Here is a 16,287-nt window from a genome sequence, read left to right as displayed (position 1 = left end):
ATTGAATGATATAAGAGGCTATTAGAAGGCAAAAAGTACAATATTTGTTTTGAAATCAAGCAGTTCCTAATAGTGGAGAATTATTCCTCCATCAGAGTATAGTTTGTACTTCTTCCCTTAAAGTAAGTTTACAGAAGGTGAACAAGCTATATAGAAATTGTTCAAACCATATTTTGGGAGATTTGTTTGTAGTCGAATGTAAGGCAATCTTGTGCTATTTTGGGAAATGGGAGTTTGATAGGGTAAGTGGTTGACTCCTACATGGGCTCTCTGAGAAAATAGTTTGGGTCTATAAGCAACCTGTAGTCACTAGACTCATGTAGTGCATATCAGAACACATAAGGAGCATGGGGAGGCAGTCAGCACAGCAGGACAGAATAAGCTCAGGCTCAACCTGTCTCCTTAATGGTCTGTGCACAATCTCAAATGATTTGGTTTACTCAGAATGCTAGCACCATGCAAGATGCAAAGATAAGGAAACTGAGATTTTGGCAGTGTGATGGTGTATAACTTATGACATAATGGAATAAGGTCTATCATCCATGCTGAAATAATAAAGTTGCCTGAATCTTTGCTAAGTCTTGGAACTTTTTTTTTTACTGCATTAGACTTTGTTTACATCTTCTTGGTGCTCTCACAATTGCTCAATCTCAATGATACTTATGATAAATTTTTCTGTAAGGAATATGGCCAGTATCTATAAGCTTTCCATGATATACCATTTTACAAGGTATATTGTTTTAATAAATGATCTTGAATGAGATAATTTTATTAAGAATGAAGTAGTTGAAAAATTTGTACAAAAGTGTTCAACAACCATGCAAATATCCAAGTGCAGAATTTATAGGTTTCTTCAGTAAAATCCCTGTGTCTAAGGTCAGTTTGTCCTATGAATGTTGGAAAATTGAAGCATATGGCATTTGTAATCTGTACACACGATTAGATTCATACCAGAATGAAATGACTAAATATGACTGAAAAAACTTTATACTTCGGTTCAACAGCATTAAAACAATCCTGACTGTGTTGTGATGTTGAAGCTCCCTCATATGGAAAAGCTTTTATGCTGAGAAGATGGCAGGTGGTTTCAGGAGAAATACCTATGGTTGTTAGTACACAGCTAGATGGTAAAACAATCAACAATTCAGAAAACGTGTTCAATAGTAAAATTTGAACAAATAGTTATAGTGATAACAATGTCTTGATTTATATTTACAGTCAACTTTGTATATTACTGCTGTAAGTTCCAGCATTCAGCTGCTCGGGATTGAGGAGGAACCATGGAGTAGGCAAACTAATCACTCAACTTGACTTTTCTATCTAAGAGAGTAAAGCTTAATTCTCCGGGGGTAGCAAAAGAGATAACACACACATATACAAATACACACACACACACACACACACACACACACACACACACACACACACACAATTCTCCTACCTGTCAGGATCTCATCTAGTGTATGACAACTGGCAAGCTTTTGCCACTTGAGAGAAATTGAAGAGAAGCAGCACAGCAAGCAAGCCACTGGACAGACAGACAGACACATGAAAAATATTCCTCCTCCTACCCTTCTCCTCCTCCTCCCTCCCTTCTCCCCCTCCTCCCACTCCTCTTCCCCTCCCTCTCCAGTCCAAAGAGCAGTCAGGGTTCCCTGCCCTGTGGTAAGTCCTAGGTCCTCCCCCCTCCGTCCATATCTAGGAAGGTGAACATCCAAACTGGCTAGGCTCCCACAAAGCCAGCACATTACATAGAATCAAAACCCCGTGCCATTGTCCTTGGCTTCTCATAAGCCCTAAATGTTCGCCATGTTCAGAGAGTCCAGTTTTAACCCATGCCTATTCAGTCACAGTCCAGCTGGCCTTGGTGAGCTCCCAGTAGATCAGCTCCACTGTCTCAGTGGATGGGTGCACCCCTCGTGGTCCCGACTTCTTTGCTCATGTTCTCCCTCCTTCTGCTCCTCATTGGGACCTTGGGAACTCAGTCCAGTGCTCCAGTGTGGGTCTCTGTCTCTATCTCCATCTATCACCAGATGAAGGTTCTATGATGATATGCAAGATATTCGTCAGTATTGCTATAGGCTAGGGTCATTTCAGGTTCCCTATCCTCAGCTGCCCAAGGAACTAACTGGGGACATCGCCTTGGGCTCCTGGGAGCCACTCTAGGTTCAAATCTCTTGCCAAACCTAAGGTGGCTCCCTTAACTAAGAATTGTGCTTCTGTGCTCCCCTATCCAACCTTCCTTTATCCCAATCCTCCTGTTTCCCCAAGTTCCCCCCCTCCTCCCCTTCTCCCTTTTCTCTCCCCATCTCCCCTTACCCCCATCCCACCCCACCCCCCAGATCCCAATTTTCTCCCCGGCAATTTTGTCTACTTCCCATAGCCAAGTGGATAACTATATGTTTTTCCTTTGGTTCACCTTCTTACTTAGCTTCTTTAGGGTCACCAATTGTAGACTCCGTGACCCTTATTTATGGCTGGAAAACAATTATGAGTGAGTACATCCCATATTCATCTTTTTGGGTCTGGGTTACCTCACTCAGAATAGTGTTTTATATTTCCATCCATTTGCATGCAAAATTCAAGAAGTCATTGTTTTTTACCGCAGCGTAGTACTCTAATGTGTATATATTCCACACTTTCTTCATCCATTCTTCCATTGAGGGGCATCTAGGTTGTTTCCAGGTTCTGGCTATTACAAATAATACTGCTATGAACATGGTTGAACAAATGCCCTTGTCATATGATCGGGCATCTCTTGGGTATATTCCCAGGAGTGGTATTGCTGGGTCCAGGGGTAGGTTGATCCCGAATTTCCTGAGAAACAGAAACACTGATTTCTAAAGTGGTTGCAAAAGATTGCATTCCCACCAGCAATGGATGAGGGTACCCCTTCCTCCACAGCCTCTCCAGCAAAGGCTATCCTTGGTGTTTTTGACTTTAGCCATTCTGACAGGTGTAAGATGATATCTCAAAGTTGTTTTGACTTGCATTTCCCTGATCGCTAAGGAGGTTGAGCATCACCTTACGTGTCTTTTGGCCATTTGAACGTCCTCTGCTGAGAATTCTCTGTTAAGTTCAGTGCCCCATTTTTTAATTGGGTTAATTAGCATTTTAAAGTCTAGTTTCCTGAGTTCTCTATATATTTTGGAGATCAGACCTTTGTCTGTTGCGGAGTTGGTGAAGATCTTCTCCCAGTAAGTATGTTGCCTTTTTGTCTTGGTGACAGTGTCCTTTGCTTTACAGAAGCTTCTCAGTTTTAGTAGGTCCCATTTATTCAATGTTGCCCTTAATGTCTGTGCTGTTAGGGTTACACATAGGAAGCGATCACCTGTGCCCATCTGATGTAGGGTACTTCCCACTTTCTCTTCTATTAGGTTCAATGTGTTCTGACTGATAGCGAGGTCTTTAATCCATTTGGACTTGAGTTTTGTGCATGGTGATAGATATGGGTCTATTTTCATTCTTCTACAGGTTGACATCCAGTTATGCCAGCACCATTTGTTGAAGATGCTTTCTTTCTTCCATTGTATACTTTTGGCTCCTTTATCAAAAATGAGGTGTTCATAGGTTTGTGGGTTAAAATTCAGGTCTTCTATAGGATTCCATTGGTCGACTTCTCTGTTTTTATGCCAGTACCACACTGTTTTCATCACTGTATCTCTGTAATAGAGTTTGAAGTCAGGGATGGTAATGCCTCCAGACAATCTTTTATTGTATAGGATTGTTTTGGCTATCCTGGGTTTTTTGTTTTTCCATATAAAGTTGATTATTGTCCTCTCAAGGTCTGTGAAGCATTTTGATGGGACCTTGATGGGGATTGCATTGAATCTATAAATTGCCTTTGGTAGAATTGCCATTTTTACTATGTTGATCCTCCCAATCCAAGAGCAAGGGAGGTCCTTCCATTTTCTGGTATACTCCTCAATTTCTTTCTTCAATGTCTTAAAGTTCTTGTCAAATAGATCTTTCACTTCCTTGGTTAGAGTTACCCCAAGGTATTTTATGCTGTTTGTGGCTATCATGAAAGGTGAAGCTTCTCTGATTTCCCTCTCTGCTTCCATATCCTTTGTGTATAAGAGGGCGACTGATTTTTTGGAGTTGATCTTGTATCCTGCCACATTACTAAAGCTGTTTATCAGCTGTAAAAGTTCTTTGGTGGAGTTTTCGGGGTCGCTTATGTCCACTATCATATCATCTGCAAATAACGAAAGTTTCACTACTTCCTTTCCAATTCGAATCCCCTTGATCCCCTTATGTTGTCTTATTGCTATTGCTAGAACTTCAAGCACTATATTGAAGAGGTATGGCGAGAGTGGACATCCTTGTCGTGTTCCTTAGTTCAGTGGGATGGCTTTGAGTTTCTCTCCATTTAATTTGATGTTAGCTGTCGGCTTGTTGTATATAGCTTTTATTATATTTAGGTATGACCCTTGTATCCCTAATCTCTCCAATACTTTTATCATAAAGGGATGTTGAATTTTGTCGAATGCTTTTTCAGCATCTAATGAAATGATCATATGGTTTTTTCATTCAGTTTATTTATATTATGGATTACATTGATAGATTTTCATATGTTGAACCAGCCCTGCATCCCTGGGATGAAGCCTACTTGATCATAATGGATAATTTTTCTGATGTGTTCTTGGATTCGGTTTGCCAGTATTTTGTTGAGGATTTTTGCATTGATGTTCATGAGTGAGATTGGTCTATAATTCTCTTTCTTGGTTGAGTCTTTGTGTGGTTTTGGTATCAGAGTAACTGTATCTTCATAAAAGGAAATTGGCAATGCCTCTTCTGTTTCTATATTGTGAAATACATTAAGGAGTATAGGTATTAGGTCTTTTTGGAAGTTCTGGTAGAATTCCGCATTGAAACCATCTGGTTCTGGGCTTTTTTTGGTAGGGAGGTTTTTGATAACCTCTTCTAATTCTTCGTGACTAACAGGTCTATTTAGATTGTTCACCTAGTCCTGGTTTAACTTTGGTATATGGTATTTATCTAAAAAGTGTCCATTTTCTTTACATTTTCCAGTTTTGTGGCATATAGGCTTTTGTAGTAAGATCTAATGATTCTCTGAATTTCCTCTGTGTCTGTGGTTGTGTCCCCCTTTTCATTTCTGATCTTATTAATTTGCAAATTCGCTCTCTGCCGTTTGATTAGTTTGGATAGGGGTTTAATTTCTTTCTTTATTTCTTCCTTAATCCAGGTATGGTTCAGTAGTTGACTGTTCAGTTTCCATGAATTTGTAGGCTTTCTAGGGGTAGCATTGTTGTTGAATACTAACTTTAATCCATGGTGATTTGATAAGACACAGGAGGTTACTAATATTTTTTTTGTAACTGTGGATGTTTGCTTTGTTACTAACTATGTGGTCGATTTTTGAGAAGGTTCCATGAGCTGCAGAGAAGAAGGTATATTCTTTCCTACTTGGGTGGAATGTTCTATAGATGTCTGTTAAGTCCATTTGATTCTTTACCTCCATTAATTCTCTTATTTCTCTGTTAGGTTTCTGTCTGATTGACCTGTCCATTGGTGAGAGAGGAGTGTTGAAGTCTCCTACTATTAGTGTGTGCGGTTTGATGGCTGCCTTGAGTTTTAGCAATGTTTCTTTTATGTACGTGGGTGCTTTTATATTAGGGGCATAGATGTTCAGGATTGAGACTTCATCCTGATGAACTGTTCCTGTTATGAGTATAAAATGCCCCTCTCCATCTCTTCTGATTGATTTAAGTTTGAAGTCAACTTTGTTAGAGATTAGTATGGCCACACCTGCTTGTTTCTTAGGTCCATTTGCTTGATAGGCCTTTTCCCAGCCCTTTACTCTGAGTAGGTGCCTGTCTTTGTGGTTGTGGTGTGTTTCTTGTAAACAGCAGAATGTTGGATCCTGTTTTCTTATCCAATCTCTTAGCCGGTGCCTTTTTATAGGTGAGTTGAGTCCATTGACATTAATTGATATCATTAATTGATATTAATGACCAGTGGTTGTTAACTCCGGTCACTTTTTTAGTCTTAGAGTTTGTGTGTTTCTCTTCTTTGATTTGTGTTGGTGAAGGGTCTCTAGATGTCTGAGTTATTGTGGTCATTGTTGGACTCCTTGGTTAGTGATTTTCCTTCTATTACTTTCTGTAAAGCTGGATTTGTGGCTGTGTATTGTTTAAATTTGTTTTTATCCTGGAAAAATTTTATTTTCTCCATTTATAGTGAATGAAAGCTTGGCTGGGTATAGTAATCTGGGCTTGCATCCATGGTCTCTCAGTTTCTGCAGTACATCTATCCAGGACCTTCTGGCTTTCATGGTTTCCATGGAGAAGTCAGGTGTAAGTCTGATAGGTTTACCTTTATAAGTAATTTGGCCTTTTTCCTTTGCAGCTCTTAATATTCTTTCCTTATTCTGTATGCTTTGTGTTTTGATAATTATATGGCGAGGGGATTTTTTTTTATCCATCCTATTTGGTGTTCTGTATGCTTCTTGTACCTTCATAGGTATATCTTTCTTTAGGTTGGGAAAGTTTTCTTCTATAATTTTATTAAATATATTTTCTGGACCATTGAGCTGCCCTTCTTCTCCTTCTTCTACTCCTATTATTCTTAGGTTTGGTCTTTTTATTGTGTCCCATATTTCCTGAATGTTTTGTGATGAGAGTTTGTTGGACTTGCTGTTTTCTTTGATCAGTGTGTTTATTTTCTCCATGGTATCTTCAGAATCTGAGATTCTTTCTTCTAACTCTTGTATTCTGTTGGTTGTGCTTGTTTCTGTAGACTCTGTTTGTTTACTTAAATTTTCCATGTCCAGCCGGCCCTCTGTTTATGTTTTCTTCTTTGCCTCCATTACAGTTTTCAAGTCTTGAACTGTTTCCATTATCTGTTTGATTGTTTTTCCTTGGTTTTCTAGGGCATCATTCACTGATTTATTCAATTCTTCAACCTTTCTGTTATATTTCTCATCCATTTCTATAAGGGCGTTTTTACATGCTATTTAAGGGCATCAATCACTTTCATGAAGTCAGTCTTTTCTACTTCTTCTTGATTAAGGTGTTCATGTCCTCCCGTTGTGAGGTCTCTGGTTTCTGGTGGCTTCATGTTGCTTTTCAGCTTGTTGGGCGAATTCTTGCCTTGGCGTCTGCCCATCTCTTCTTCCAAATGCTCCCTTATGGATCTTCTTTTCCCGGATCAGGTCTCCTTGCCTACCCAACGCTGGCTCTCCCCAATGTTGGCTCTCATCAACGTTTGCTCTCCTAGCGCCGAGAGATTAGGTCTCCGTGCTGGTTGGGAAGCTCGCAAACAAAGCGCCTACCCTGCTTGGTACAGGCAGGCCATTGAAGCAAAGGAACTCCCACCCACTTGGGTGCCCCGAGGATTCGGACCCAGTGCCCAGACAGGCTGGGCTGGGTGATGTTATGTGCCGAAAGAGGGTGGTGGGGCCGAAGTGGAGAGGGTTCTGGATGGAAGCTGGGTGGGCTAGGAAGAAAGAGGCCGTACGCAGGGAGTAGAGGCCCTGCAGAGAGCCCAGGAAGGATAGGGAGGCAAGGAACCTCTGAGCTCCCTGTCCCAGGCTGGCGCAGGGCAGGGCCAGAAACTCACCCCAACGCTGGCTCTCCTAGCGCCAAGAGATCAGGCCTCCGTGCTGATGGGGCAGCTCAGGCCTCCGTGCTGATGGGGCAGCTTGCAAACAAAGCGCCTGCCCTGCTTGGTGCAGGCAGAACATAGAAGCAAAGGAACTCCCACCCGCTTGGGTGCCCCGAGGATTCGGACCCAGTGCCCTCAGAAGGTAATCTTATAGGAAATCTTAAATAATGACAAATCTAAGCTTTGAAATATGAAAAACAGTTCTGTTTTAAATCCTCAGAGTGCCTATCCACTCATGAACAGTTTTTATTTTTTTATTTTTTATTTATTTAATTTTATTTTTGAGACAAGGTTTCACTGTAGCTTTGGGACCTGTCCCAGAACTAGCTCTTGTAGACTAGGCTGGCCCTGAACTCCCAGAGATCTGCCTGCCTCTGCCTCCAGAGTGCTGGGATTAGAGGCACATGCCACCACCGCCCGGCAACAGCTTTTATTTTTAATAGGTAAGCTGAGGGCAGAAATATATTTAAAGAATTAATCAACCACCCTTGATCACCAAACATCCTAGCCAAAAAGATACACTGCCAGCGAGCAAGAGCCAGGTGGCCACTGTTCTTATTCCCTGACCTCAATGAGTCCCTTGTTCAACTATTAAAAGTTTACAAACATTAAATTTTTCCCCAAATTTTCTACCTCAAAACCATTAAGAAAAACATCGTATCCTAACCATCAGTCATTTTTTAATTTTTTTTTTAGTTGTGACGCACACCGAAACCCATGCACACATGAACCCATCTCCTAACATTAAGATGAAAAGAAGTTGAGCTATCTTAGCTTCTGGGACTCAGTTATTTTTCTTAATCATTAACCTAAGCCACAGTCTATATGGCTTCTCCAAAGAAATTCATAATTCCTAGCTGTGTGACTCTTTGTTCTTATTTTCTATCCTCCTGCTATATCAAGGTGAGTACAACACCATATTCTGCATTTATCTATATTAATTATCCTGCTAAACTAACTTCTATCAAACCCCTTACCATATTTATTAAAAACACTCAATCATCACAATTCTATTTCAGCTACCACTATTATTGTATAAAATGATTGCTTCAGTTAAACAGTACAGCTTAAGAGAAAATCATCTTCATAATAATGCACAGGTAAAAGTGCTCAGTAGAATGAGATATTTCCATGAGATAATAACACTACATCAAAGACAGCAGGAATGCCCCCACACCAATTCACACCATGCCTGATACCAGAGGAAAATGGCATTGGCAAACATGCAATGACTGCAGCACACAAGGCCTGTCTGTGCTCTATGTGTTACCATACAGTTTGCGAGCTTCAGGCAAGGGGCTAGAGGTTGAAACACACAAAGACACACAGACAGAGACATGGACCTCTAGTCACTGGTAAGAAGCCCTTTATTCAATAGCACCGTGGAGGCTTATATACCAAATAGTCAAGTGGATCAACAGGTGAAAACTGTATCCTCTGATCCTCAAGGCCAAGGCAACACGTGTTTGTGAAGCAGAGCTGGTAAACAACTTTAACACAGCTTTCAGTAACTCAAATCAGAAGGAAAGGAAAACTTAAAGACAGGGAAGAGCAGCTGGAGACCAGGACTCCAAATGGTCCCAACAAATGACAGCAATAGCAAGAGCCCTTCTGGAGCCGAAGCCAAGATTCACCCATCAGTGCCTTTAATTATGGTAGAAGGATCTCCTGATGTTAATTACCAGCTGCTGTTCCTCTGACATGGCCAGTGAAAAATGGAAGTACAGATTCACATGTGAGTCAGGTGATGGTGGCCCATGTCTTTAGTCCCAACACAAGGAAGGCAGAGATAGGTGGATCTCTGTGAGTTCTAGGCCAGTCTGGTCTATGAAGCAAGTTCCAGGACAGTCAGTTACACAGAGAAACACTGCCTCAAAAAAAAGGGGGGGGAGAATCTCCATTTCTGATATTGTAATACAGGTCAAAATCAATGCCTGAGATGGTCATAGGCTTCATTAAGGAGGCTATGTTCAGACTGCTGTTGTGTAAAACTGCCTTATAAACATTTTGTTTAAGCTTACTGATTAATGGAACTTTCACATACTTTGTGATGAGTTGTTTGACATTACTGACAAAAAATATGTTTGGTTAAACATCAGAGAATAAATGACTATTCCTCTGATACAATGGTCCAAAACTCAAATGAGAATTGAGTGCATGTGTTGCCACCTAAAACATTCAGGAACATTGTAGAAGACGTGACAGAAAGCATATAACACCATGAACTAGAGACAAGGTGTTTGGAAATTGTCATTGTTTTCTTTCTGGCCCATGACTGCAACTTATCAGGGAATGGAGATGACACTGGTGATTTGCAAAGAAGCTTCAACCCAAGGTATACTATTGCAAAATGCAGACTAACACGTACAGAGGTGGGAGTATGGTAAAAGTCAAGAGGATGTTAATTCTCCTTTAAGTATTAGAAACATAACACTTAACAGGACAAAAGACTACTTCAGTCACCTCCAATTCTTCTTGGCACTGAGTACAGTTTTTCATATATATGTGTATGTGCGCACACAAGTATGTATGTCTTTACAATATATGACATATTACAAACACATATTATATCTGAGATGAAAACTTGAGCGAAGACAGTACTAGGGTAGAATTGATCTTGAATTTGAGCGCACACTACGGTGGAACTTCTGAGGTTTGTAGCCGTTTTTGATTCAGTCATGCTCCTGAAGTCGATCTTCATCAATGCTCTTCTACAGAAGCACTGCATGTAAAGTATTAAGTCCTCAGTCTGGACATAATAGCTTCTTTGGTGTCACTGATGCTGACTCTACACAGAACTGATGTCTGAACATGCCTCGCCTAGAATGAAAAAAAGAGCCGAGAAGTTATAGAATATGATGACTTATTGAAGATCTGTGATTTTGTAGGGGAACTTTTCTTCTTTGAAGACTCATGGTAATGCCTACAGCCATTTTTTTTTTGTCCTCATTGACATGAGTGTAAATAGGGACAGTGCTACAGATCCTATGGGCATTGGATCCAAAACATCTTCCAGTTCACAAAATACTTTCCAAAAAATAAATATACCAACTCAAAAAGATGAGCTGTTGAAATGGAGAAATAGAACTTATTGAGAACAGGAGAGTAGATGATCCAATTTGATCATCCCCACTCCATAAGGAAGAAACTATCAGTACTGTATCACCATGGATTAGGTGTGTGTCTGCTCACTTGCATCATCCTAGTAAATATATTCCATTTCAAGGTCTAATATAAATGATAATAGTAAGTTTATGAGTTTGCCATCTTGTTGCATGCCTAAAGATATGGTGAAATGAAAAGCAAACTTATTATTCTAAATCACCTCAAGTAATAGGTGATTTTTCAAAGAAAAGTAGACATAATAAGTTACAAACATAAAATTTATTGAACATTAGAGAAAATAAATATACATTCCCCCAAAATCAAAATATCTATATATAGCCCATTCAGGAAAACTTCATTGATTTAAACTGTATAGATAATGTATAGCTAAAGTTATCTGAAACCACATTAAGAGGAAAAAAATACAAAACAAAAACAGCTGCTTAGAAATTATAAAATGCTAAGAATCACTGTTTAGAATTCCCAATGATGAGTGCCTAGCTGCAAAAGAAGGGTGGATATTTTGAAAGGAAATAACTTCCTTTCCAATGGATATACAGGAGACATTTAAAGTAAAGAGAAAATAAAGTAGACTTCAGTATAAAGCTTGGTATATAGAGAGTATATCTCTAGAGTTTCAATGAATATGTATTCCAAATATGCTTCTCACTTATTAAGGTTTCTTTCATTTCCTATTCTCCAGTCACAATCTTTCAGCTCCTCAGTATTCCTAGAAATCCATTGAACCATTATAAATTTACTGATTGTTGGAATTAAAAAATATTAATATTGGATAATAAATACCTTAAGGAATAAAAACCCTACTGGCTTATATAAGCATTAAAAATTTTGTGTATTATTTTTTTCTCATTGACATGTACTTCCTCAAGCATATGTCCAGATGGGGGACCAGAGAGATAGCTCAGTGGTTAAGAGACCTGGTTCCTTTTATGTAGGATCCAGATTCCATTTTCAGCACACACACAGTTGCTCAAAACTTTCCAAAAATATGGTTAAAGATAACAAAATATATGACCTCTGTGTCATGCAAGTGGTTCATAGACGCATATATAAACTGACATATGCATAAAATAATTTTTTAAAGCTCAAATACTTGTGATTCAATTTTATGACATCACCATTATTTCACCCAGATTTATCTTGAATTTTGTGTGGTACAAATATATGTACTCCTTGGTGCTTTAGGAAAAAGATTTTATTTGATAAATTCTTTTTAAAGGAACCACACCTGTTTGAACCAAGGAAAAACATGAAAGTCACAATGTGATTCTATACACAACTTTCTGTGACATTCAGCTCTAATCCTGGAGAAGGATGATATTTCAATCCATTAGTATTGTGTAGTTTCATGTATTTTAGCATCTTCTCTCCAAACAATAACTTTAAGAAATATAAAAAAGCAAGAAAATAATCTTGAAGGAACATGTTTACAGGCTAGAAAATTAGATTGCATCTCTAATTGGAAGATAAAGTAGGGAGATGATATTTGTTTTACTTCTGTGTTTCAATTTTAATGTAGTTCTTATTTTTAAAAACTAAACTGCTCAATGCAGTTTTTAGTTTGTTTAAAAACTCAAATGCAATCAATAATAAATAACTATAATAATAATAACAATATATAATATATATTATATATATAATAACAAAATATAATAACAATAATAAAAAAACTAAACTGCTCAATGAGTTTTTAGTTTGTTTAAAAACTCAAATGCAATCAATAATAAATAGAATCCATGACATATGTGTGTGTGTGTGTGTATGTGTGTGTGTAACGGTAATAGTTAAAAGAATACCACAAATTTGAGAGGGAATACATATGGTAGACATGGAAGGAATTATAGGAGAGGTATTGGTGACATGATATAATCAATTTTTATTGATATACAAATAAAATATAATTTGATTATCTATCAAATGCTTCAATCTTCTGGTCATAGATGTGTGTATTCACTTCAGAAACTTTAACTTTTAATTATTTAATTTCTTCAAGAATTTAAATTTTGCCAAATAGTATTGTCACAGAACCTGACGTTCAACATCTGTCACACTGTATCTATCCCTCCTGCAGAAATCTGTGAGCTTGTCCTCCAGACGTTTCCTTCATAATTTTCACACAGCACAACTAGCCTGGGTACTGCTTTAGAATTGCACATACGTTTCCACACGTGTGGAAGAAATGCAGACAGTAGTGTTGATGGTGTAATACAAAGCCTCCCCTTCTGGCGACATACAATTTAACCATCCAAAGTGTCATTTCTTTTGATCCTTTCGTTTCTTCATTGTTTGTGTAGTCCTGACTTGACGGCTGTGTCCTATATCTCAACTGAAAACCACACAAATTGGAGATTCCGAATTGTCCATGTTATGATGAGGTCTACATACCTTGGCAACTATAAAGTGCAGGTATTAGAGTCTCTACTCTGTGAGTTCTTATCCCAGGTAGAATTTGAGTTACACTAAAACTCCCAAGTGTATCCATATCATGCAGATAGTTTATTCTCTCTTGATTGCACCAGTAATGTGTGCAAAACTCCCTACATTAATAAAACATGATTATAAAAACGGAAAAAGAAGAGGAGAACATTTGTTCATATATGATTTCTAAAATCCCCAAAAAGCACTCTACTGACACCCATGCATTTAACCATCAAAAAATTCTCTAACTCAAAGTACTGTTAGGCTTACAGTAAACCAGGGCGTCAAGAGGTAAACTGAAGTAGTGTTTCATATATGTCACATAAGAGCTTGAATCCACGATTCACTCACCTCAAGCCCACACTCTTAATCATTATGTCACAAGGATACCACAACCAATTTTGACACCCCCATTTGTCTGCTCCTTTCCTTCATATGTATTATACATTTCCCTCACATTCCCATGGCATTTTTCTCCTTTCGTTTCGGAGATGGTTTGCATGTATTTGTCTGGCAGTGAGTGCATATTATGAGTATTTATAGTCTATTGTTATTGCTACTCATGTTGATAATAAACAACACTATGTCATTGTTCTCTACCTGTACATGCCCAACGGGACTACTCTACTTGAAGCAAAGGAAAAGAAGTTATCCAGACCTGGAAACATACAATTTTGAAAGCAATGTTTTTTAGTGTTTATTTTAGATTTAATATTCTGTAACACTGTATGAATCACAAGTAAATATCTAAAAGTTCAATTTGACTCATCAGTGTGAAGATCACTTGGGGCACTCAACAATGACAGTATTAGTATCCCGTTCATCTGTGTCAGCTTCTGTGGACATCTGCTGAGTCCCATCAAATTTTATTGGGAAACAATCAAGCAACAGATAACAGGATGGAATATGGTAGAACACAGATGGAAAAATATAAAATCAGTTCGGCTTCATATTAGAATAAGGAGTTAAGACTCATTACTTTTAGTTTAGCAAGCTATCCTTCTATGGCGTAAATTTTGCATTTCTAAAATACACATTTTGTATGGAAAAGTTCCTCTGTAGATTTATAAATAACAAATTGATATTGTAGGATGCCATTTGGTGCAAACACCACCTTACTTACCAAGCTCTAAGTTACTTATTTAAGGCAATCTTCTATCATGATTGCTTAAGCAGAAGACCTTTGAGAGTAGTTATCAATATTTCACATGCCTAGGAAGCCTGCGGAAGGCCCTGGTATCTGCAGTGATTGCTTTTTCAGGAGACTCTGATAATATGCTGTCAAAAGCCAAAGATGTGCAGGATAAAAATCAAGAAATGCTAGAAGGAACTAAGGCCTTACTTAGCAAGATAAGCTGGTTCTTCACAGTTCTTTGCTTATCTCTAGCCTGAAAGAGGTGATTTTTATAATGAGAAAATAATTTTACAATATTCCATTTGAAAGAATGAAATTTAGGCAACCAATTTGTTGATAGTGGTATTATTAAGGGTCTGCTTGCAAATCCAAAGTCCTCTCAGGTTTCTCAGTAAGAAACCTAATACCAGTGATCACAATAGGAAGCAACTTTACCTTATTGTAATTTAGATAATAGTTTTCTGGGTGGAGTGGGCCTTCTTTATGACAGTCATGCTTGAATACTATGCATCTTAACACATTAAATGAAATATTTATCATGTACACTGATTTGTAAAATATATTTAATATGGAAAACAGATTTACTTGAAAGATGGAAAAGGATTAGGAACCTTTGAGGACTAGAACCTCAAAAGTATAGAGGACACATCAGGGAAACTAAAATTCTCTGAGTTGAAAGACATAAGACTGGACCCTACATTGTCCTTTGATTAAATCTATATCTACAATCAAATAACAATTTTCATATTATCCATATGTCTGTGCATAGCTATACCTCATCTGGGATAAATTGCAGATAAGAAAATAGATAGACATCTCTTCCTGTTTTACTTGACTATTGTATTTATAATATGTTGGGTTTAATATGTAAAACTCCGTGATTTCTACTTCTCAATTTCTTGCAAACTTCATTTCATTTTATATGTATGGGTGGTTGGCTCGCATATGTCTGTGCACCATGAGTGTGCAGTGCGGGTGGAGGCCAGTAAAGACCAGCAGATGGCCTTGGGATTTAAGTTACAATTATGAGACACTGTGTTGGTGTTGGGATTTGAACTCTGGTTCTTTGGAAGAACAATCAATGCTCTTAACCACTGACCCATTGTCTATCCAATCCAAACTTCATTTGAAATCTAGCAAGAAATCCTCACTGATTCCGGGGGGAAAGTTCAGTTTGTAAGTGCCTTGCTTCTAAATGTGAGGACCTGAATGACCCCAAAATCCATATAATAAAAGATACTGTTGCTTCTACTTTCAATTCCAGGACTAGTGAGGTAGACATAAGCAGATGTGGTGAGGTTTTGTTTTTCGGTTTTTTTTTTTTTTTAAGAAAAGATGTGTCAACCACACTCCTGGACTCCTGCCCTGGAGTGGTAAACCAATACAAAAGAGACTCTGTATGTATATTTGTGTATGTGTGTATATTATGTTTATGTTGTTTTGCATTGTTTGTCTCATCAAATTTGTCTTTGTTTCCACATTGGAAAGGTTTAGTTTCATTTACTGATGGTTTTTAGAGAAAGAGCATTAACTTTCAATTGGATGAACAAGAATGTGGAAGGATCTAGGTGACGTTAGAAGGAGGAAAGAATATGATCATATAAAATATACAGTATGTCACAATTATGCATATAACAACAATTGATGAAAAAAGTGAATGTATTTGAAAGAGATCAGGGAGAAGTTTATAGTAAGGTTTTGAAGAAAGAAAAGAAAAGGTGAGCCGGGCGGTGGTGGCACACACCTTTAAGCCCAGCACTTGGGAGGCAGAGACAGGCCGATCTCTGTGAGTTCGAGGCCAGCCTGGTCTACAAGAGCTAGTTCCAGGACAGGAACCAAAAGCTACGGAGATACCCTGTCTCGAAAAATCCAAAAAAAAAGAAAAAAAGAAAAGGTGAAATGAAATAATTATAACATAATCTTAAACATAACAAATAATTAAAACATTTTATATGTAAATTTTTTTAATACTGGAGAGA

This window comes from Microtus pennsylvanicus, chromosome 4 (genome assembly GCF_037038515.1).
Source record: "Microtus pennsylvanicus isolate mMicPen1 chromosome 4, mMicPen1.hap1, whole genome shotgun sequence".
In the NCBI taxonomy this organism is placed as follows: Eukaryota; Metazoa; Chordata; class Mammalia; order Rodentia; family Cricetidae; genus Microtus; species Microtus pennsylvanicus.
This window is presented reverse-complemented; position numbering follows the sequence as displayed.